Below are 26,045 nucleotides of genomic sequence, written 5' to 3' on the forward strand. Positions count from 1 at the left end.
TTTTAAAACAGATTACAACATTCTTATCTTACTTTTTTATAATTTTAAATCTCACCTCTTTGATACCCAATCATTTTTAAACGTTAATTACTCTTTTCAAAATCTCATTTAAAGCCCAAATTCTCTTTTCAATATTTGACAGCTCATTTGATTGATTTGTTTTTTCCCACGTTGCCTTCTAGGTTAGACAAATATGCATGAACATTTTTCCTATCTCCAACGATAGTATTCTTGATAGCTGCTATAGTCTCTTCGATTTCTATGTTGTGCTTGAAGATTTCAAATTCATCTTCCTCTGATTGGTCTGAGTGAAGGTTCCAGGTTAAATGCTCAATTACTCAATCAATTTTATCTCTTACTATAAATTGCTTCTAATAATCTTTATTCCATCCACAGTCCACACTTAAATCTGAGTCAATTACTATCCAGCTTCTGTACTGCGTATTTTTCCTTTCCCCTCTCCGATGAGAACCAGAATACAGAAATAGAGTACAAGGTATGAGAATAAGAAAAATACTTTGATTAATACTGAAATAGAAGAAACAGAAATACAATAGCTACTGCTATTGTCCCAGAGTAAGACTCCTGTAGAAGAAGAGACTCTCTTCACTCTACTCTTAACAACCTATTTCTCATCATACCCCAACCCTCATCCTAACAGAAACTTATATAGGAAACCTTCTCTCACTCTTTTGCACCTTCCTACCCGCAAAAGGCGTAACTAACTGTGCCAGCTCACTCCTCAAAAGATTCCCCTCCTCTCTTATTCTTTCTAACATAAACTTTCCATATTTTGGGCCTAGACTCATGAGCAGCCCAACTTTCACTAAGGGTTCTATCAATGCCACCCGCTGGAGAAGCAACCTTGTCCTCAAGGTTGAAAGCCGGAAATTGATTTAAAATGGTTGACTCCTCTTCCCAAGTGGCTTCATCTGCTGACTTGTCAGTCCACTGAATAAGAAATTGTTTCACGGGTGCTCCGTGTTGGTGGATCATGCGAGTAGCTAACACTGTACTTGGTTGTACTGATGGAGGAAGCTCCCCTGCAAGTCCCTCTGGCAATTCCTTCTCTACTTGGTAATTCCCGACTGCCTTCTTCAAGAGTGAAACATGGAAGACGGGATGGATGCGAGAAGTGTCGGGAAGACGAAGTTTATACGCCACTGCGCCTATACGTTCCAGCACTTCAAAAGGACCATAAAATCGTGGAGAAAGCTTTGGGTTGATCCTTTGTGCCACTGATTGCTGGCGGTGGGGACGGAGTTTCACAAAAACCCATTCACCTACCTCAAAATGCTTATCCTTGCGCTTCTTATCTGCCTGCGATTTCATGTAACCCTGAGCACGAAGGAGATGGCTTCGTAGCTGTCGCAACGCTTCATCTCTGTCTATCAACTCACGAGCTACAGCTTCAGCCTTTGTCTCTCCAACAGTGAAACGAAGCAAGGTAGGAGGAACGCGACCGTAGACCACCTCAAAAGGCGTGACTCCTGTGGAAGAGTGATAGGTAGTGTTGTACCAGTACTCCGCCCAAGGAAGCCAATGGAGCCATGTGCGTGGCTGGTCCGCGATAAAACAACGCAGATATGTTTCCAAACATCGATTAATGACTTCAGTTTGGCCATCCGTTTCAGGATGATATGCCGTGCTCATGGTCAGATGTGTCCCTTGGAGCTTAAAGAGTTCCACCCAGAAATTGCTCACAAATATAGGATCTCGATCACTGACTATGGAGCGTGGAACTCCATGCAAACGCACTATTTCTTTAGCAAAAGCTTCAGCTACTCCTCTGGCAGAGAAAGGATGACGTAAGGGAATGAAATGCGCGTATTTGGACAACCGATCCACCACCACAAAAACAGTATCAGTGCCTTTTACCTTGGGCAACCCAGTTATGAAATCCATGGAAAGCTCATCCCAAATTTTGTCTGGAATTGGCAATGGTTGGAGCAAGCCCCCTGGCGATGTTGCCAAGTATTTCTGCCTTTGACACACATCACAGGATTGCACGAATTGTTGAACCCGTCCCTTCATTCCGATCCAGTACACGTTCGCAGCAAGTCTTCGATATGTGCGATAAAATCCCGAGTGTCCACCCTGTGGGGTTGCATGAAACTCCTTGAGGAGCTGAGGAATCCAGCGAGATGAAGCAGAAATCACTATACGTTGTGCATAGTACAACACACCTTGTTCATAGGTGAACCCTGGTTTACTGGATGGATCTTTTTGTAGTGCTGCAATAATTGCAGCCAGCTTCTCATCCTGATGAGCTTCTTGAACCAACTCTTTCCCTTCCGACCAATGAGGATAAGAAATTATGGATTGGAACTCACCCTCCTCAAATCGCCGAGACAAGGCATCAGCCCCTTTGTTAGTTGGGCCAGGCTTGTATATGATATCAAAGCGATATCCCAGGAGTTTGGCAGCCCAATTTTGCTGGTCCACCGTTGTAATGCGTTGATGGAGTAATTGACGCAAACTTTTCTGGTCAGTATACACAGTAAATTCCCTTCCGAGCAAGTAAGGGCGCCAATGTTGCACAGCCAACACTATGGCCATTAGTTCCTTCTCATATGCAGACTTAGACAAATTCCTGGGACTCAAAGCTTTACTGAAATAAGCTATGGGTCTGCCCTGCTGGAGTAATATGGCTCCAACTCCATTTCCAGAAGCATCACTTTCTATGGAGAAAGGTTTAGAAAAGTCAGGCAACGCGAGCACTGGTTCTGTTACCATGTATGCTTTGAGGGTCTCGAAGGCTTGCTGGGCTTGGGGAGTCCATTTGAAACCCTCTTTCTTGGTAAGGTCAGTCAAAGGACGAGCAATCTTGTCATAGTCCTGTACAAATTTGCGATAGTACTCAGTTAATCCAAGAAAACCACGAACTCCCTTAGTGTTCTTCGGTACAGGCCATGAAGTAATGCTCTGAATTTTGCTTGGATCCATGGCTACCCCCTTCTGTGAAACTACATGACCCAAATACTCCACAGAATTCTGAGCAAAATTACACTTCTTACGGTTGGCAACCAAGCTTTGTGCTCGCAATCTCTCAAAAACTGTGGTCAGATGCTGCAAATGCAATTCCCAATTTGAGCTGTACACCAAGATGTCGTTGAAGAAAACTAGCACACTTCGACGCAAAAGATCTCAGAAAACTTCATTCATTAAGGCCTGGAAAGTGGAGGGAGCATTCATCAAACCGAAAGGCATTACGAGGTATTCATAATGCCCCTCATGAGTGCGAAATGCAGTTTTATGCACATCTTCCTCTTTCACCAATACTTGATGATATCCCGATTTGAGATCGAGTTTGGAGAAATATCTAGCTCCATGTAACTCATCCAATAGCTCATCAATCACTGGAATTGGGAACTTGTCGGGAATCGTCGCCTTGTTAAGTTCACGATAATCCACACACATCCGCCATGTCCCATCCTTCTTTTTCACCAGGATCACGGGACTGGAAAAAGCGCTTTGACTATGTCGAATAATCCCTGATTTCAACATTTCCATAACTTGCTTCTCGATCTCATCCTTGTGGTGATGAGAGTACCTGTAAGGTCTCACATTCACCGGTCCTTGACCTGCTATGAGATTAATTTGATGGTCTTTCTGTCTCTTTGGAGGTAACCCGCTCTTTTCAGTGAAAATGTCTCCAAATTGCTTGAGGAGAGATTCCAATTGATGTTGCTGTCCCATTGAGAGCTCTGAGACTTCATGGGGTTTCTGTGTAGAATATTCTTCCAGTGATCCTCTACACCCCCCTTCATGTTCCTCGTTCAGATCAACCAACCTCTGCAAAGCCCACCGGTCAAGCTGCATTCCCTTCTGTCCCTGCAAGAAGAAACTCTTGTCTGCGAGTTGGAACCGCATAGTTTGTTTTTCCCAATTGACTAACATATCTCCCAGAGTCATTAACCAGGCTATGCCCAGAACCAGATCAATTCCATCCAAATCAAACAGGATTGTATCCACAGAAGCAGTATAATCACCAATTTCAATTCCAACCTGTTCCACCTTACCCATGGCCATCACCTTGCTCCCATCTCCCAAGAGGATTCGCATTTCTGGGGTGTTCTGTACCTCCCATCCCATAGCTGTCGCCACACGTTTGGACAAGAAGTTATGCGTAGCCCCGCTATCGACTAGAATCAAGATCGGCACGCCCTGAATTTCCCCTTGTAGCTTCATCGTGTGGGCTTGGATGGGCTCAACTCCTAGTTTCATAATACTTAATTCTCCATCAATTTCGGCTGCTTCTTCTTCTCCAACTTCCAGTAGAGAACTTCCTTCCTCGCCGTCGCCGCCCTCGTCAATCAACATGATGCGGAGCTGTCTATCGGGACATTGGTGGAGGGGGTGGTATTTGCCACCACACTTGAAACAGAGCCCCTTCTGCCGCCGGTCAAGGAACTCTTGGTAGGGCAAGTGTCTGATTCCTCTATCGCGATGGTTGGAACGCGTAGGGCCTGTGTCGTCGCGTTTTTCCTTTTTGTCATCGCCGTTTTTCACCATGACCCAGCCTTGGGTGGACTCACGACCCGTTGGGACTGGGACAGGAGCCGTTTGGTGGGCGGGTCGGGTAAAGGACCCGGTTCCTGGCCCAAATCGATTTCCGCCGGTTTTTGACCCGAAAGAGCGTCGACCCGGCCCATGAAGCTCCGTCTCTATTGCCCGAGCCAGAGGAATCAATCGCGAACGTGGTAGTGTTGTCAACGCTCGCATACTGCGAACGCGTGCTCGTATATCTTCACGCAATCCATGGATGAAGTATCCAAAGAATTGCTCATCAGGCAGATTCGGAGCCTGTGATAACAATCGTTCGAATTCCACCACGTATTCGTCAATGGTTCCCTGTTGCTGTAGATCTGAAAGCTGTTCGAAAACATCCCCTTTGCTAGCGGTACCGTACCGTTCCAGAAGCTCGTTGGTGAGGCGTTCCCAGGTTAAACCTGGATCCAGATGCAGAAGTGAGTTGAAGTAGTGGATCGTTGATCCCTCCATGCATAGGTGAGCCAAGTTAACCTTGACCTCTGGGCTTGTACCCATGACATGGAAATAGACCTCTGCGTGAGCTATCCATCCCGCTGGGTCTTCTCCATTGAAAAGTGGCAGCTCCACCTTCTTGGCAGATTTTCGAAACTCATCCAGTTGGCCTCCATCGAGTCTTGTCCAGCCAGAAGCTCCAGATGTAACTCCTCTCTCTGCTCCAGACGTACCAGGTGTACCTCCTTTCTCTGCTTCAGATCGTGCAGGTGTACTCTGATGAAGAGCACTTCCCGAATCATCTGCTTCCTGGGTCGGCTTGGATAATTTCTGGGTTAGAAGGTCAATCAAGCGTGCCTGATTGCTTTCTGCTTGTTCTTGCATCGTGACAAGCGTTGATCGGAGATTCGCGACTTCCGTTTCCAGTGCTGCTACCTTCGCTTCCATCTTCTTCTTCGGTGGCATACGTTGTCAAAGCAAACGATTATGAACGCTGGTTTCCGTCACGCGAGTATCCGGTAGGTCGGACCAATTTGATGAGAACCAGAATACAGAAATAGAGTACAAGGTATGAGAATAAGAAAAATACTTTGATTAATACTGAAATAGAAGAAACAGAAATACAATAGCTACTGCTATTGTCCCAGAGTAAGACTCCTGTAGAAGAAGAGACTCTCTTCACTCTACTCTTAACAACCTATTTCTCATCATACCCCAACCCTCATCCTAACAGAAACTTATATAGGAAACCTTCTCTCACTCTTTTGCACCTTCCTACCCGCAAAAGGCGTAACTAACTGTGCCAGCTCACTCCTCAAAAGATTCCCCTCCTCTCTTATTCTTTCTAACATAAACTTTCCATATTTTGGGCCTAGACTCATGAGCTGCAGCCCAACTTTCACTAAGGGTTCTATCACTCTCTTATTCATAGTAACCCTAATCTAATGGTGAATTTGTATGATAGGATGAGTGAAGTCATTGCATGGAAAGAGATATGAAAGTTTGCTGCTAGGATTTTAGGCTCTTGGCAATTTCAAATTCCTACGGTTACACCCAGGTTCTTATTAAGTTTTATTCTTTATATTGCTTCTTGGTACTTTCACACTTACTTTGAAGATAGCTCTACAGTTCTGCTAAAAAAGATGAGAGAAACTTACTTTCATTTTGGAATTCAGTATATTTTCTAGAGACTTTTATATATTTTATAGGACATTCACGGAATCATCTATCAATTGTGTATCCATTACTATTTTATTGTCATAGTTGATCTCCTTGGATTGATTATGCCTGTTCATGTATTTTTTTTCTTATTTTGGTTAAGCAGTTAAAGTCAGTTACGAGCTAAAGAGGTTTGTGTATTCTTTCTCACCATTTTTTTAAAGTAAATGATGCAGTGATCTACATGAAGTGAAGTTGAAAAAGAGAAGTTTTTGCATTATTATACTTTATGAATGCCACTCTGGATCGGAGTTGCTCATCAAATCTACCAACAAGAACATGTGCTACATGTTCTGAATTTGTTGTTTTGAATTATTAGCTTCTCCCTGCATCAGACTGTTCCTTTATGAATCTGGAAAAGCTCTTTTCATTTTCTGCGTTCTTTTCCGCTTTTATCTTTTTTTTCTTCAAATTCTAAATTTACTCTTTGTTTCTCATAAGTTCTATCCTTCTCATATTTTTTAATTGCACTTTCAGATCACTACGGTGCTTCCACCTCTTTCTGATTCTGTTCGAAGGTCTATGTGGTTCGTGACTTGCTTGGGCGCTTCAGTGTTCGTGAAAAGGTCCTGGTGTGTTAGGACTCCTTTGGTGCTGGTGTTTCTGCTACAGCTCTGCACCCTTTTTGTTTCTTTACTGCCTTTGTCTAAGCTACTTTGCAAATATTCACAAATTGTTTGGAACTATTACCTACATTCTTTTAGGAATTTTAATTCTACAGTGATAAGAACGAGCGGCCAAGTGAATCCAAACCTGATATTTGTATTTGCACCCTGTTGTAGTTTAAAATGCTTGCTCGAGCATATGAGGATTGAGTATGATGGTTGGCCACCAATTTGTTCTAGCTGATTTAATTTCAATGGAACTGAACTGATTGCATCCAAAAGAACATATTTGAACCCCTGTAGTTTTTTTATTTTTTACATTTTGAGTCATGGACTATGAACTAATTTATGAGTAACTGACTTTCTTTTTACATAATAACAGTGCAAAGAAGTCTTGGGATAAGTACATTGAAGCTTGAGGATTTCAAGACACTAAAGACAAAAATATGCATGTTAGAGATTAAAATGAATAAATTAATTAAAAGTATCATAACCTTTCAATTTCTGTTTTGCTAGAAAAGCTCCAGAGACGCGCATTGGCAGAAAATAATTTTCCAAAGTTGTTGAAATGAAGTCAGTAACAAAATTTCCAATGTATCCTTATAAGTGAAAATATAGCTCTTATGTCAATTCGACATACTTTTGTCTTTATGTTTAGTCATTTCTCTTGAAGAAATACACCATTGTGTCTTGGTTGGTACGACTAGACTGTCTAGACAGTTAAAATATAACCAATGTTGATTTTTTAATATATATATTATTGTTCTTTTCATTATTCTCCACTCTTCTTGGTCTTGAAAAGAGATTGGAATTAAACTCTTTGAAGTAATTAGAGATACTAATTTTTTGGGAAGCCAGTCTTTTGAAACAAAATGCAATAAAAGTTGTACAAAACACAGTGCTATATATTTATATTTTTTTTGAAAGTTATATGTTTATATATTTCAAATAACACGATGTTATATTAATGGAGAAAGTTTTTTTGGGTAGAATTGTGCCAGTTAATAACACAAGTAGTTGAAATTGGAAAATAATAACAATCGTTTTGATCTGTTTAAAAATATTTTGCTGGAATTCCAGTTTTATAAATCAAGAAGCTTATGTTGAATTATGGGCAAGACCCTTTAGAATTGCAACTTATCATTATTTTAAACTTCGGAATGGACCAATTTTTTAAAATACTAAATATGTCTATAAAAATATAATTTTTTTTTACGAATGTAGAAAATCCTTATCGAGATGGATATTTTTTATGAAAATACTTTCAAGTGGAAACTAAAAGAAAGTGTTGAGTTTTAGTACTTTTTCAATACATTTTAAATAATTTTAAGTGAATACCAAAGCATTACAATTTGATTGTGAAAATAGGGCTCTCATGGGGAAGAACACATTTACATTAAAATATTTTAAAGTTAAAATTAAAAAATATTTTAACACAATTTTAGAGTATTTTTCGTATGTTTAAAAGTAAATATATATAAAAATATAAAATTTTGATACTAAAAATTTGTCACAGGAATTGAAATAAACTAACATATATAGTCTATATTGTTTATGTTTAAGCTACGTAGTAAAAAACTCATATGGGAAGGAACATTTTACATGAAAATACTTTACAATTGGAATTAATAGAAAATATGTATTATTTTAATTTTAGTACTTTTCTCATACTTTTTAAATAATTCAAGAGTAGATATACAGAAACATTATAATTTGATTGTGTATATATGGCTTGCACGAGGAATTAGAGAAAAATAAACATATTTAGTAAAAAGCTCCTACATGAGGAACATTTTGCATGAAAATACTTTCAAGTTGAAACTAATAAAAATGTTTTAATATAATTTTAATAAATTTTCCATACTTTTTAAATAATTTAATAGTTGATATACAAAAACATTATAATTTGATTGTGAATATAGGACTTCCACGGGGAATTAGAGAAAAATAAACATATTTAGTCTATATTTATTAATTATATGATAAAAGCTCCTACATGAGAAACATTTTGCATGAACATACTTTCAAGTTATAAACTTGATTGGGTTTCACAATGGAAATTAGTTTTAGAATCCTCTTGAAAGAGAGGGGTGCCTTCGAGAACTCGGACATAGGTGTTGTCAGCCCATGCTGTAAGGTGTTGGGTTAAGTCCATTAAAATATAAGAAATGGTGCTGATGATTTAAAATAGCATAATTATATGGTATAATTGTCTCCATTGCACATCATTTGAATATAGAAGAATATTACTCTGTTTGTCTACACGTTTTTTTTAAATAAGGAAATTTAAATTTAAAATGTTTTCTTGGTAGGAATTGCAACGGTTGTATTAAAGGAGGAACAATTTAAAAACTCTTTCTACATGAGGAACAATTTGCATGAAAATACTTTCAAGTTGAAACTAATAGAGAATGTTTTAATATAATTTTAGTAATTTTTCATTCCCTTTAAAATAATTTAAAACATTATAATTTGATTGTGAATATAGGGCTCCCACGGGGAATTAGAGTAGAATAAACATATTTAGTCTATATTTATTAATTATATCGTAAAAAGCTCCTACATGAAGAACATTTTGCATGAAAATACTATGAAGTTTTTTTTTTGAATCTAAAAATACTATCAAGTTAGAATTAATATAAAATGTTTTATATAATTTTAGTAATTTTTCATACGTTTTTAAATAATTTAAGAGCAGATATACATAAGCATTATAATTTGATTGTGATTATAGGGCTCCCACGAGGAATTAGAGAAAAATAAACATATTTACTATATATTTATTAATTATATAATAAAAGTCTCCTACATGAGAACATTTTGCATGAAAATACTTTAAAAACGGTTTGATTTACATAAACACTATAATTTGATTCTGAATATAGGGCTCCCACGGGGAATTAGAGAAAAATAAACATATTTAGTCTATACTTATTAATTATATAGTAGAAAATTCCTACATGAGGAACATTTTGCATAAAATACTTTAAATTGAAACTAATAGAAAATGTTATAGTAAAATTTTAGTACTTAATCCATATTTTTAAATAATTTTAAGAGTAGATATACAAAACCATTTTAATTTGATTGTGAAAATATAGATCTCACGAGATGAACATTTATACTAAACTATTTTTCACAATCAAAATATTAAACTATTTTTAAGTTTGAAAATAACAAAAAGTGTAATTTTAGAATTTTTTTCATAAGTTTGAAGGTATATATGTGTGTATATATATATATATATATATATAATGAAATTTCGACGAGAATTGGAATAAATGAAGATATATAGTTTAAATTTTTTATGTTTAAGTTATATTTTAAGAAGCTCATATGGGAGGAAATTTTTTCATGAAAATACTTTCAAGTTAAAATTAATATAAATATTATTTTGTTATAATTTTAGTACTTTTTTCAGACTTTTTAAATAATTTTAAGAGTAGATATACAGAAGCGTTGCAATTTGATTGTGAAAATGAGGATCTCACAGGGAAGGACATTTACATTAAAATATTTTCAAGTTAAAAATAATCAAAATTAAATTTTAAGAAGTAAATATATATAAATATATAGTCACACAGGGATTGAAAATATATAGTCTCTTTTTATTGGTGTAGGTTACATGGTAAAATGTTGATACGATGAGAACCATTTTGCAAGAAAATACTTTCAAGTTAAAACTAATAGAAAATATTTTAATATAATTTTTATATTTTTTTCTAGACTTTTTAAATATTTTTAAGAGTATATATACAGAAGCATTACAATTTGATTGTGAAAATAGGATCCGTCGAGGAAGAACATTTACATTAACTTATTTCTAATTAAAATAAACAAAAAAAAAATTTATTATAGTTTAATACGTTGAATGAGAGAGAGAGAGGAGGAGGGGGGAGGGGGAGGGGGAGAGGAGAGGGAGAGAGAAAGAGCAATTCACAAATTACATGAAAACTTCTACATCTTTTTCCGCATATCCTCATTTCAAAGCCTTCGTTTCAAATGCTCCGAATGAGCTATATGTTTCATTCTTTATATATTTTTTTAAATGTCCGTATTTATTTCGGGATTATGAAATCAAAATTATATAGTGTAAAAAAATGTAATTTAATGTGATCAATTTTTTCTATCGTACTTTCCGTACGTTATAAATTGTGTATAATTATTTAGGGAATCACAATGATATAGTGTAAAAAAATGTAATTTAATATGTAAGTCATATTTTCTATCATTTTATTCGGAGATATGAGAAACAAAAATAAAAGGATAAAAACAAAAATCATACACATTATTGTATTATTATATCATAAACAAATTAAAAACACAATAATTATATTTAGATTTTTTTGTTCATTCATATAAAATAAATAATTTTATATATTAAAAGCAAATTATTATATACTTGGAAATATGTCCCCGTGCATCGGCACGGGTATACATACTAGTATTACTATGAAATGAAATTCCAAGTAGAGGGGCAAGAATCCATATTTGTCTCTAAGAGCACGGTTTCCTATTAATCTAATCCTAGGAAACCAGAATTCACTGTGCTCTAATTTCTTGCATCATCATAATTCAAGAGCAAAAGGTAAAATTTATAGCTAAACATAATTCTCTAGATTACCAACAAGTGGCATCATCCTAATAAAGAGAATATTTTAAAAGTTGATACCTAATAAGAGTTTGGACATTAAAACTATGTTAATGAACTATAAATAGTAAAGGGTAAAGTGCATAAGGCCCAATAACCATAAGCCCATTAGGATGAGCCTTCTACCAAAATCATCAAGATCTTGGGATTCCTAGGTGTCATTTACTACTTCTGCATGCTCTGTGTTATTCGCGTGCTTTGTTTAGGTAAATATTATAAGGTCATAATCTTATCGATCCAATCATGTAGTGTTAACATTACATATATTGGCTTTCAATTCTCAACTTCTCGTATTAATTATGTATATATTTGTTCCATGCCATATTAAGTCTGGGCCATTTTCCTTCAATGGTAATATTGTAATGAACTATAATTAGGGAGTCATTCGAAGAGAAGGGGTTGGTTTGGTATGGATTGTTGTGATGGAAAGCAGGGTTGGTTCGGTCTCATACACAATCATTCAGTCATTTTAAATTTAAATTTTTTTTGCTTGCTTTTTGTGTTTTTCTTTTTTTCATTTTCAAGTTCGAGGTTCTTAAGAAAATATAGAGGTACACAACAGAAAGAGGTTGAAATTCACCTGTTTTCATTTTATCTCTAGCTCATCTTAGTTTGAACTTATTTCAGGTGATGTGGAGATTGGCCACAGAGGAGGAAACGTTACATGCTTTGAGTAAGTAGAAAGTTATTAAACAAAGTAACATTTTGTTAAAGATTAGTATGATATCTCAATTCTGCTGCAAAAAAATTATGTATTGTCTGTCAATTGAAAGGTTTAGGCACGAGTTAGTTAATGTTTTGAGTCTTTTTATGATCTCTTTTCCCGCCTCATTTCTCATATCATCTTCTTTTAGTTTGTGATATATAGGAGAGGGGAATCATAATGAAATGGAAGAATAAAAGGAAGTTTCCATAGCATCAGAAACATTCCATTTCTTTTACTGTGAAATAATGATAAATGACATTTGTGTTGTGATTTTGCTTCCTCGGTATCCAATTCCACTACTCATCCATGCATGATTCTGTCTCTAACTAATTTTTTTTTTCTATCGGTACTGAAACTGCATTGTTATACTTTCTTTCAAGTTCATTCTAAATGGAACATATTTCATTTTGCTTTAAAATGAAAAATAGAGGGTCACGTTTATGTGAACATATTAATTTTGAAGAATTTGAAGTTTAAAAAATTTGTGTCTTTTTCTTTTCAGGATAAAGAATTAGGAGTAGTGGCTGATTGAAGGGTTATCTCCTTGCAAATGGTTTTATTAATTATTACGACCAACTTCGCCGTGTAAGGTGCTGATGAAGCAAGCAACCCAATCTTTTGAGGGAAGGATATTGGCTGGAAAAGTAGAGGAAATGGTAAGAGCACTCCTTTCATATTTCAAAACACGTGAATGAGTTATTTATCTAGGTCTATTGAATTAGACACATAAATTTTTTCAAAGTGTATTGAACTGAATATTGTCATAATGCATATTGTGATTTTTTTAATATGGTGTGGATGAAATTAATCACACTAGAAGAAAAAGAAGAGGTTTTTTTTGGTTATTAAAAGAAGAGGTTTTTAAATGTGTAAGAAAAGTTCAGCTCCCTTCAACAAAACTTCAATCCAGACCATTTTTATTTTTTTATAACTTATTTTTGGTCTTGAATTTTCAGATGATACTAAAGTGGGCATGACTACGCGGAGATATGCAATTGCAAATGTAGGTAAGCGTATAAAACTATACATGAAATTTCAGATATGAAGTTGTTGTGTTTCATTCAAGTTAAACATCTTCTTTTTGCAATTTTCAGGTTTGTTGCAAGCATGTTTGCATATGTGAGATCTGAAACAGAGGAAGAGCTCTCATCTCCACACATTGACGAATTTCGACAATGGTTAAAGTTTAGCTTTGGATCAAATATTTAATTTAGTTTTCCTCTGCAAAAAGACTAGGTAGTTTACTTCTTTATAGTTGATTTACAAATGGTGCAAAAGACTGGGCTGATAGTACTAGGAATTCATAATATAGGATCTCTCCCACTCAACCCATAAAATTACAATAAAATTTGCTCTTTTCTTATTTTTAATTGATAATATTTTAATGTAAACGTTCTTCCCCATCGGATTTTGTATTCATAATAAAATTGTAATGCTTTTGTATATCTACTCCTAAAAATATTTAAAAAGTCTAGAAAAAATATATAAACTATATTAAAAAAATTTCTATTAGTTTCAACTTAAAGGTATTTTCATGCAAAATGTTTATCATCGTATCAGCTTTTTAATTCTAGACTATATATTTTCAATCTCTCTCTAGCTCCCTCTCCCTCACGCTCTCCCCCTCCCTCTCCATCTCCCTCTCCCCATCTCTCTCTCTCTCATGTATAAAAGACTTGTTATTCCAACAACTTGAAAGCATTTTCATGCAAAATGTTCCTCATGTATGAGCTTTTCACTATATAATTAATAAATATAGACTAAATATGTTTATTTTAATCTAATTCCCCATGGGAGCCCTATATTCACAATTAAATTATCATGCTTATGTATATCTACTCTCAAATTATTTAAAATGTATGAGAAAAATACTAAAATTATAACAAAACATTTTCTAATAGTTTCAGCTTGAAAGCATTTTCAAGCAAAATGTTCCTCCCGTATGAGTTTTTTAATATGTAACTTAAATATAAATAAATATAACTGAAAATATTCTTCCCTCAGACTTCCCAATTTTCACAATTAAATTATAATGCTTCTATATATACATTCTCTTAAAATCATTTAAAAAGTCTGAAAATAACATAAACTTATGTAGAAAATTTCATCGAAAATGACCTATAGATACCGTGAAAAATAGTTCGACATATTTATCATAGTTTTATATATTTTTACTTCTAAAAATATTTAATTATAACTCCACCATTTGAATTAGCAAAAGATGTTTCTTTATAAATTCATGACAGCAATAATAATAATTAAAAATTCTTTCTGATCAAAACAGGAAGATCCTTATTCCTCAATATAAAATATAAATGTTCTTCATTGTGGAATCCCTATTTTCACAATCAAATTAAAAGAGTTATGAATATCTACTCTTAAAATTAAAATGATTATGTATTTTCACAATCATAAGCTATTTTCATAAGCTTACACAAAACAATCACATTGTGCTATAAGATATGCATAAATGAGTTCTTCCAAATTCGGGTATATTTCCTAGAAGTGAATTCAGTCATATAGAAGGAAGGACAAACAACGTAAAGTCAATGAGCAAGAGAAAAATAACATGTTAGATTTTAGACAGCTTTGCACTTTCTTGCATCTTATTCTTTTCATAGATTTGCAGCCCATAGTCTTGTTACTTGGTTTCCTCTTCAGGCTGGCGTCACGTGTCTAATTTCTAGTCTTAAACTAAATGTTCATTGCAAATTCATTGAAAAGGAAAAGTGCCCAAATGAGCCAAGCGCCAACTCTGGGTACCAAAGCACAAATGCAACTTAAGCTTTGGATGTTGCTTTGCAAATGAGAATATCTGCTACTAATCATAACCTTTCAATTGTTCAAGAAATTTCCCCTCTTGTGCAAATCCATCACATACAAAAGAAAATACTATGAAATTCATTTATAAAAATCAAAGCTATTGGAGCAGCATACATGCTACAATTTTAACCTGCATAGCTACGTGTGTGGGGGCTTTTACCAATAAGCATTGCTTCGCTACTTGCAACTTTCTTTACAGCAAACTCCTCCAAGCGTTTCCAAGTGTTTTCACGCCCTTTTATGACTTCATCTTTCTATGATTCAACTTCCTCAAACGTCTGCAAGCACTCCCTAGACAGATCAAGATCTATCTTGGAAAATCTTCTGTACATTTAGAGTCAAACTATGGACCGCTTGGTTCCAATGACTTCTAGTATTTCTCTCCAATGCAGGGAAGATTATAGACAATATCACTTTGCGGTTTTGTTTGATTAAGTTCACAATATGATCATTATTCCATTAGAACACCTTTTTCAACCACCTGAGGAAACATAAACACAATGCATAATCATCACAGGAAAACATACATATTGCAATTCAACACCATTTCAAGCTATCACAAAACATGTTAAATTAAGCTAGTCAAATAATTGTTCTGTTTTGTTGGCCCAAATTAAGCACTGTCACATCATATCATGCAATGCCAGCATAAAATTATTTGTGAGTAATACATTAGAAACTAGAAATAATACCCGTGCGTTGCACGGGTTGATTTATAATATTTTTAAAATTATATATAATTATTATAGTTTTGATAAATCTAAATATAAAATATGTTTAATTATAAAATATAATAAATTAAATAATAATGGATGTGAGACATTCATTGAATAGAATTAGAGTTCTCTAGATCTAAATAATTAATATTACTCAAATTAATAATTGATATTTTAAAAAAATATTGAAACGCAATAAAAATGAGAACAATCTTCTCATTTAGATAATTACATTGGATCACAACAAACCTTATCTGTTGTTCTCTACCACACCCTTGATTTACCAAAAAGTTCGTCACAGTGTTTCCCTCACGCAATACATGCACCACACCAACACACTGAATTACAAAAATCAGATGATCTATATGATTAAATACATTTTTCAATTTCCATGACCTCCTATCTCCCCTAGACACTCACCCAACCACTAAGGAGGAATCACTCTCAACCACCACATTTGAAAATTTAAATTGCTGAAAAAATAACAAAGCATGTAACACTACTTGAACCTTCGTCAAAAGCTCACAACAATCCAGTTCCTTTTGCAAAGTAACCACAAAACCCCGCCAATACCACTTACCATTGGGTTCCCTTTCGCGCCTCATCCACATTAAACTTCAAAATAGTGGCTGGCGGTTGCTCCCAATACACTGTTCCTGGCATCTTTTGTTTTCGTGGCCATTCGATACGCTCAAAGCCTCTAGCAAACTATTCCAAATTATATGGACAATCATTCCACTTCCCCTTGACCCACCAAACACACAAACCAAGCAATAGTCTCATATATGTTCAACACAAACAACTTTATTATTAAATACGCATGCATTTCTTTGTAGTAATTGATATTAAATAATTAGCACTGAAGTAGACTTAAAATTTTATTCATTTAAAAAATATAGAAAATCATTATGTGAATTTGAAAGATATGAAATCAAGTAATAAATTTTAATATCTTAAATAAGTTATAAAGACATATTTTTACACATTATATCCACAATAAATTAATTTTAACTTTTAAAATTATAATAAGAAATGATTTTATTAGTGTAAAGAATTATTTATTAAATTTAAACTTATTAAACTTTGGTCATAGTTATTTTTCTCCGTTATTCTTTTTCAAGTAATTTCTACTAATATATAATAGACCAAATATTATATTTAAAGAATTTTTTCAACGAATACACACATATTATAATTAATGGTAAATACCTATAGAGCACCACTTTTTTTTTTAAAGACAACATTTTCTTAATTATTTTTTAATAAATATTATTTTATTATATTTAATTTTAACTCTCAATATTTTTTTGTGTATCAAGATATTACATAGTTTTATTTTAACTTTCTCCCCTTCAATTTATGATTGATAATTAATATTCTAACATTTTTTAATTAATACTTATAAATATTTTTTTATAAGTAACTGAAATGTATAATTAATAGTTAATACAATTAAAAAATGGGAGTTTTTTATTATTTAATATATTTTCTATTTTTACTATTTAATATATAGTACAACCATATGATTTAATGTAGTTTTTTTTATAGTTGATGATTGTTTTCTTGAAATAAAGAAATAATAAATGGGTAATGTAAAAAAAAACTCAAAATTTAGTTTATAATTTTATTATTTAGTATAGGTAGCTAAATTAATCTTTATATTTAATTTATTTAATAAAAAATTATTACATAATTTAATTCAAAGGTTACATTATATTGGCATGTGTAAAGTCAAAAAATAAAAAGATTGACATGTTTCAAAAGTTACATTATATTGAATGTTAAATAGAAATTTAATTTGGTTAACTTCATTGTTTAATGTATTTAATACTTATAGCTCAAGTGAGCTTTACATATATATATAGATTCAAGAAGATTAACCTGCACAACACAGGTCTACATCAAGTAATAATAGAAACAAAAATTCGACTAAAAAAATTATGAATAGATGAAAACTATGGAGCTATTTCCATTGATGTAAACACTTCTAAAATGAAATTACCAACATCTAAATATTTTACATCCGCTTCCTTCTTTATGTTTAGGAGGTTAGGGGGATGGTGGACGGTAAGGGCCTTCAAGCGTAAGTAATGAAAGCAAAACTGAAATTAAGTTCTATGAGAAAATATTAGAAGACTTGGTCGTTAAAGAATGAAACAGAAGTTCCAAAAATCCAACTACTTGGATGACAGTAAGCTAGTTGCCATCTTTGATCTCACAGAATAAAGAAAAGGGAGTAAGTGAGTAACATGGACACTAATTTGGAAACCTGAATATCAACAACGTCCTCTAATCCTCGGCTCCTAAGTTGATTAATCTCTCACACTTGCTTTTGGTCCTATTTCAAACAGCCAAATCATCCTACAACATGAGAGGTAAGAGAATCAATTATGACATGGAGAACCAAGACTACATATAATGGAATTTATCAAAATCTCCTATGTAAATAACATTTTGTCAGAACTAAAGTGAAAATTTTAGATTTTCCTACTATACTTGATCTTACCATAGCTGGAGAACAAGCTTTAGGCCCAGTTTGGAAGAGCTTATTTAAGCATATCTGACAGCATAAGCTCTTATGCCAGTATTTGGGAGAGCTTATGCGAACAGCTTATGGTCTGCCATAAGCTATTTTCAGCTTATTTTCATAAGCTACTCAGGATGGCTTATGAAAAACAGCTTATGATTATATACAGCTTAATTTTAATTTATTTCAATAATTTTTTAAAAATAGCTTATGAATAAGCGCTTATATCATAAGCGCTTAGGACCATAAGCGCTTAATTAAGCTGTTTTTCCAAACGGGCCTTAGTATCTGGATAAAAAACAAGCACATAATCCTTCAGCCACATTTCCTGGTCAAGTTTAGCAAGTGACTTGAGATAAGAAATCAAAAACTAAAATTCCGTCATTAAACAATAAAAGAAAATGAATCAAGAGGATGACATTTAAACATGTCCTTTATTTGAGGCCAGTCTCTACAAAAGCATAAGTTTTTCCAAAGTACAGTAATATTTGAAGTCAAAGTTGCAGTTGATAGCACAACCTGAACATGAAAGTACACTTTCTCACTAAGGGTCTAAACAGTAAACACTAAAACGGGGAGAAATGGCATCACTAAGGCCTGTCAAGAATTTAACATGCAACATCTCCGTAAAGTAAAAAAATAGAGAACCTGCGTGGACATGATAATAAGAGAAATACCAAAGAGGGGTTAGCATCATAAGCATCCATTATTGCCTTCCCCAAGAAGCACTTCGTCTTCTACATCTTCACCGCCGTCATCATCATCTACATCTTTCTCCACGTCTTTCACCTCGTCGTCATCATCAACTACCTTTGTACTTTGGGTATAATGAAGTCATCTTTTCTTTCTGGAAAGGAGCCACTGTTTTAATTCATAATTCATATAAGCCAATCATGGATATGAAGAAGATGATGGTCATTGTGTGGGCAGGGTATAACAGACAAACGTTTCGGTTAGGGATGTCAATGAGTACATGTGGGCATGGATAGTATATACTCATCACCCGCTCTACATGTAAAAAGTTATACTCGTACCCGCTAGCTCCATACCCACATAGATATCTCTTAAGTGAGTTTTAACCGGATTTTAAAATATCTGTGGATATCCATGGGCACCCGACACTCGAGAACATAAATGAATTCACATATATTTGTTCAAAAGAAAATTATATTAAAAGTAAAATTTAAGATTGGACTTTACAGTCAATCAATGTGAAAGAAAATACTTCTTTTCTACCCTTGTTTGGGTCTAAAGGACTTTTTTTCACAATTACCGTTGTATAAGTTTACTTGAAGGAGAATTATAACTCAAACACAAATTCACTAGATATTAGACTTAACATACATCTATGTGTATATTTATATATATATAAAGATATTTTAGTATTTTATATATCGGGTGGGTATCCATGTGTATGTATACATATATATTCGTACCCACCCCATTAATAAATGGATAGTAGAAATATCCATTAAATAAATTCGTGGATGCCCGTGGGCGCGAGTAATTTTACCCATAACGGGTTTTTATCCGCGGGTATTCACGGGTGTGGGTAATTTTGACATCCCTAGTTTCGGTGAAAGGCTCCAGGCTTTATGCTAACTATTGGGTCAAGCAGGGTATGGAAGCTTGAGATTTGCTTTCTCCATGGTTGGAAGTTTCTTTTCAAAAAGAATAAAGAGGTTTACGTTTCCAACAATAGCTTAGGAGGGGAAAAGTCAGGGTTTTTTGTTCCTGATATTTTTATTATAAAATCATTAAAATAAAAGTAAAATCTAATCGGCTAAAAAAGAGGCAGAGTATAATGAGGTTTTGAAAAATTGTGCTCTCTTAATTTCTTTTTAATTCAAATTGGGTTTTAAATGTTTATTTAAAACTTGAGATAACCCTCTTGTTTCAATCTGCAAGGTATATTGAATTGAGTAGATTTTTTTGAACGTGAATTGACTAGGTTAGTGGTGACATTAAATATTGTGAACATATTTTTAAAATGGTTTAAGTCGTTAAATAATGATTGGCTTAGAAGTAGGTAGTGGATAATTAATATGAATTAATAATGAATGTTGGTTAAAAATATTTTGAAAATAAAATAAATTGTGGGTGCTATTACATGGCTACCCTTAGATAAAAAAAACAATTAGCAAATGTGCCACTCCCAAGTTTCCAAAAGGAGTAATAAGATTTTCTTTTTGATTTTTTTAATCATGGAAAAATTGCTGAAACCTCTTTCATTGCTTGCCAAGTGTCAAAAGCTGCCTTCTTATAAGGTCTCTTTTATATTGTATTTAGATTTAGATTTAGATGATGTTAACCTGGGGCCAAAGGAGATGTGCGGTTGGAGCAACATCTCTTAATGACCTTCCCGTATATTATATAATTTACTATATTTATTTTTTTCTGGCAGTTGCCGTCACAATCTACCAATATCTTGAGGTCTTAAACCTCTTGAAAGTGGTGTCTAACTTGTCTTCAACACATTATGGAGGTTGAAATCAATGTTTATACTATAAATTACGACGGTTGAATTATATCGGTTGCCACGAGATTAACCCTAAACCGCCATTTTATAGTTAATGTTGGATACAATTACGACATAAACCAAAACTGCCATTAATTTACATGATTTTTTTAGTGATTATTTAGTTTCTTATCTACTTCATTTCAAACATCTTCTTATCCCATTCAGTTTTTTCTACCAATACTAGTAGAAAAAGTAAAAAAAAATAGTTGAACCGCTAACTGTCAACGCTACCATCACTAAAGGTAAAAAATCAATTGAGTCGTTAACAATTAACATCACTAGTGCAACTGCACGAGTATCTTATCACTACAAAAAAAATGTTATTTAGTGGGGGTTTTTTAGCGGGGGTTTCGATAACCAAAACCCCCACAAATGTCGTTAATTTTTAATAGTTAAGGGGGTTTTAATAACCCCGCAAAACTTTCTTAATTAACTCTCACTCGCTCGCACGTTTTCTCATTTCACACACTCTTTTTTTCTCTCCCAAATTTTCCTTCTCTTCATTCTCCAATCTTGCGCGATTCAATCAATGGCGGTTCCTCCATCGGTCGCTGCCACTCCGGCGTCTCTTTACTTCGGCGACCTCCACCCTGACATCTCCGACGCCCAGCTCCACGGCGCCTTCGCTGAATTCAAGAACCTCACCTCCGTCCGCGTTTGCAGAGACTCCTCCACCGGCAGGTCACTCTGTTATGGCTATGTCAATTTCCTTCCAGATTCAGTTTTCTTGAACCATGCATCGTTAATTCGTTCTTCTACATGATGAATCATGAACCGTGTTGCTGTTATGTGCTCACTTTTCTTTGATTCGTTACTGCATTGCAATGTGTCTTTAATCGTTTTCGTAATTTCTTGCTTGCTTCGATTTAGATGAAATTGGAATATCAATGTGAATTGTATTGATTAAGATTTTGTGTGTGATTTACCGTAATCTGCTTTGTTCTGTTTGGTTTTGGCCAAGTAGCGATGCAAGCAATTGAGGTGAAGAATCATTCAACGCTGAATGGAAAAGTGATAAGGGTCTTGTGGTCGCGTCGTGATCCTGATATTAGGAAGAATTGCACTGGGAACGTTTTTGTTAAGGTATATAGTGCTAACTAGCTACATTGCTTTGATTTGAGATATTGGTGAACCAGTAGTGTAGTGTGGTTCATTGTTGTTTCTGGAAGAGGATTCTTATTGTGTTGAGTTTGTGGTGTGTGTATTGTTGCAGAACTTGGCAGAATTAGTGGATAGTGCTGGACTGGAAGAAATCTTTAAGAAATATGGGAATATTTTGTCCAACAAAGTTGTCATGGCTGATGATGGGAAGAGCAAAGGATATGGGTTTGTTCAATTTGAAACAGAGGAGTTTGCAAATGCTGCCATTGAGAAGCTCAATGGCTCTACTATCAATGATAAGCAGATGTATGTGAGAATATTCTGCATTGGTTCTTAGTAATATGTTGAACATTTTCATTGTTTCTTTGATTTTCAAGCCTATAGTTGATTGTTGTATTCAATTTCTGTATGCATGTTATTTTCTGAGATCAATTTTGATATATATGATTCATTGATTCTTGTCACAGATATGTTGGGAGGTTTGTGAAAAAAAGTGAGCGCATTTTGCCTGGCTCTGATGCCAGATATACTAATTTGTACATGAAGAATTTGGACCTAGATATTACAGAAGCACTTCTGAAGGAAAGGTTTTCCTCTTTTGGGAAAATCGTTAGCTTGGCTATTTCAAAGGATGAGAATGGGATGTCAAAGGGCTTTGGCTTTGTGAACTAGGAAAACCCAGATGATGCTAAAAGGGCCCTGGAAGTGATGAACGGAACACAACTAGGTAGTTTTTTTTGCACCCTTTTACTGTGCTGGTTTTCTGCAGGTATAGTTGACATTTCTTGATGGGACATGACATGGTTTTGATTTGTCTTAAACAGGTTTGAAGATTCTGTATGTAGCCAGGGCGCAGAAGAAAGCTGAGCGTGAGCGGATCTTGAACCATCAATTTGAGGAGAAAAGAAAGGAACAAATCTTGAAATACAAGGTAACTTGTTTGCCATTCTATCCTATTTTTAACTAGCCATTATTTTTTTCAGTTGTCTTGAATGCTATGTTTTAACTTCCAGGGATCAAACATATATGTGAAGAACATTTATTTGCCACAAAGATCATAGCAAGTAAGGTAAAATTGTTTATAATCATCACCAGAAGCACATTTGGCCAATTTTTGTATTTGTCTGCATGCAATTCAATAGTTTGCTTTGATCTTGAGCTGTTTTGGGTCTTCTCTGTAATTTATTTTGATTTTATTCTAATTGGAATATGTTCATATCATGGAATTTGTTATGTTTTTCAACCATGAATTGCACATTCTTTTTCACCTTCATTAGGCCCCAGATTTTTAAAATTTTAATAGTGGTCTTACATCTGAATGTTAAAAGCACCAATCATTCATCCTACAGATTATGATTTTCACCATGTAAAACTTGTAGCTTCTTCTTCTATATTACATTTTTAAAGTAAATGATAAAAATGCGCTTCAAGTTCCCCAGCACATTTAATAGTATATTTTACTGCACTGCAGCTATCATTTAAAACTGTCCTTTTAGGCTGCATGTGAGTTGTGCAAATGTGCTTCTTGCATTAACCTCATGTAAGTTGTTTCTATCTCTCATTAAGATTTAGCAGGGTGATTGTCTCTATCTCTCATTAAGAGTTGTTCTGAGTCTTATTTCATTGGTTTATATTAAGAAATCAGCAGAAGTTGCTAATGAAGGTGCGAAAAACACTAGAAGGGGGGGGGGGTTTGAATATAGTTTTTGATAAACGTTTCCCTTTTTGAAGTTTTGGCAAACTTAAAGATAAAAACTAGGTGCAAAAGAATATAAGAAGGAGCACGCAAGTATTTTATCCTGGTTCACTTGAGATAAAAGCTCAAGCTAATCCAGTCCACCCGTGAAGGTGATTTCTTCCTTCTTCTGATGAAGGCAATCAACTAATAAGGTAAATGTTACAACTGCACTTGAAACCTACAAGTGACTAACAATACACTGACTTAGCTCACACTAAGATTCACTCTCTTAGTCTTCTCTAGGATCCGATCAACCTTGATCTCCTAAAGGTAAACTAAACAACTGTTTAAGAAGGTATTGTTTACAAAGAGATTGCTTCTAAAAAGCTTGTAGTAAACACAATGAATTCAAGATGAAAGAATGCTTAGAAAGTTTGAATATAGCTTGCGCGTATGAGATTCTTCCAACCGCATTATTCAATCTTCAACCTCTATTTATACTCCAAGGATTAGGGTTTAAACGCTGCATGAGAATGCTACCGTTGGAGGGCAGGTCTAGAATTTTCAGCTTCTGCTGTGGCTGAGTATGTTAGGTAGGTCGTCAGGATAGTACATTAGCTTTTGTACTTTGGATAGTGACTTGACCGTTACCCTTGTAGACTTCTGATCAGAGGAAAGCTTTGTGTTGGAACTTGTGAAGCTTGTTGATCAGAGTCAGAGGGAAGCATGGATCCTCTGACCGTTGTATCTTCTGATTCCGAATTCAGAGCGAAGTACTTGGTCTTCAGAGCCATTCTGCTTCTGGACTTCAGAGTCTCCACTTTTCAGCTTCTGGATCTTCAGAGTCTTCTACACCATCAGAACATCTGAACCTTCAGAGTGTCTGGGTTGTCAAAACGTCTGGACCATCAGAACTTCAAGTGAGCTGAGTCCTTATCAGAGCTTGATTGACTTCAGATCTTCTGAAGCTTTTCTATTGTTCAGACTGAACATAGCGATTGTGAAAGCGTTGCTTGGGTCACTCTTTAAGCACAGTGCTTCTGATTTGTGTGAGATAATATTAAGGTCAGAGCCTGTAAATAGCACACTCAGAAAAACACGCTAGAGTACCATAATTGTTCCTACTAAAATGTTAACTTGTAATCATCAAAACATAGAGTTGTACTACTCGATCAAAACTTGATCTTACAGCTAACCACAGACTTCCCGGAAACTTAGTCAAAGTTTCTCTTAATAGTAGAAAAGTGACAGATGCAAGTGTTCAATGGGCTTCACTCCCATCATCAATTTCAAAGATTGGAAGGGTATATTCATTGAAAAATCCCTGGCATTTTACACTTATTTTCTTTGGTTCTTGGCTGTCAAAGTATTCATGAATACAAATATAATAAGTATGCTGCAAGTATAATAGTTTTGGATCATATGATTGGATTACACTTTGATGAACATTATGTCATTATGTGTTCTTGTTCCCGTACAAGCCCTTCAACCAAGGGATGCATTGTTCAGAAAATTATATATGGCTTACTGAATCATTCTGTTCATATGATATATTTTGTAACTGTAGCGTTTCATTCTTATTCTATGTTCACCTTTGTGACAGGAAGTTATGAGGCTCAGAGATGCGGCGCAGATAGCAGCAACTGAGGCTATGCAAGAGACTGAGGCCGTTGACAGTTTGCTACAATGTCTAAGGTATGCAAATATTCAGGAGATTAACTTTGGGCAATTAAGTGCATATTATTCTTCTGGACTCCTCAATTTTTTAGATAAGGGTCTTAGCTCTTAAGTGTTACTCTATACTGCTGAGATTAACTGTGTATTCGTGAAAACCTAGATATATTGCTGATAGTTGTACTTCTGATTGAGTTCTTCATCTACTGAAGCACAACACTTCTAGAGGATAGGGAAAACATTTCTATACTCGGTTCACTTAAGATGTAAATCAATAAATCAATGTCATTCAAAAATATTCTTGCTACTTTACTATGATCTATCACTTTTGCAATATTCTATGTAATCATCAGATGATACAGATAAGAATGTAGAAACTGAGGCATTGGCAGGAATCCTGAACTTTATTATTATTTATCATCAATGTTATATACAGGTTTACTTCACCATTTTGTCCTATTTGGAGTTATTTTCCTCTACTGAATTTCCTTTGCAATTTATTCTGCTTGTATTTGTCTGTATGGTCCTGTATCACTATTGTTTCACCAATATACCAGACTTTTTTGTTTACTCATTTTTACTTCTGAAAAAATGAAGACTAGTTATGATGTTTAGAAAGCCTCTTTAAATGGTTAATAAGTAAACTCAACAATTAAATGAGGTTAAAAATGTCCCTAGAATAAACTCTAGTAGCCAAAGGAGGTTTAAAGCTGTAAATAATCTCTTACATTTAAGGGGGTTGAAAACTCCCATTAATAAAAGCTTGCGGATAAGGGAGGTTTAGAACCCCCGCTAAATCCATATGCAGGTACCAGGGTTTGTTGAAAAACGCCGCAAAT

The 26,045-nt window shown here is 34.5% G+C and overlaps 1 pseudogene; it reads left to right on the forward strand.

Annotated features, from left to right (window-relative positions):
- The first annotated feature begins 21,282 nt into the window (after positions 1-21,282).
- The window catches only part of LOC130725751 (polyadenylate-binding protein 7-like), a 46,587-nt pseudogene continuing 41,824 nt past the window's right edge, over positions 21,283-26,045 (forward strand).

The sequence above is a fragment of the Lotus japonicus genome, chromosome 6, assembly GCF_012489685.1.
Source record: "Lotus japonicus ecotype B-129 chromosome 6, LjGifu_v1.2".
Lineage (NCBI taxonomy): Eukaryota > Viridiplantae > Streptophyta > Magnoliopsida > Fabales > Fabaceae > Lotus > Lotus japonicus.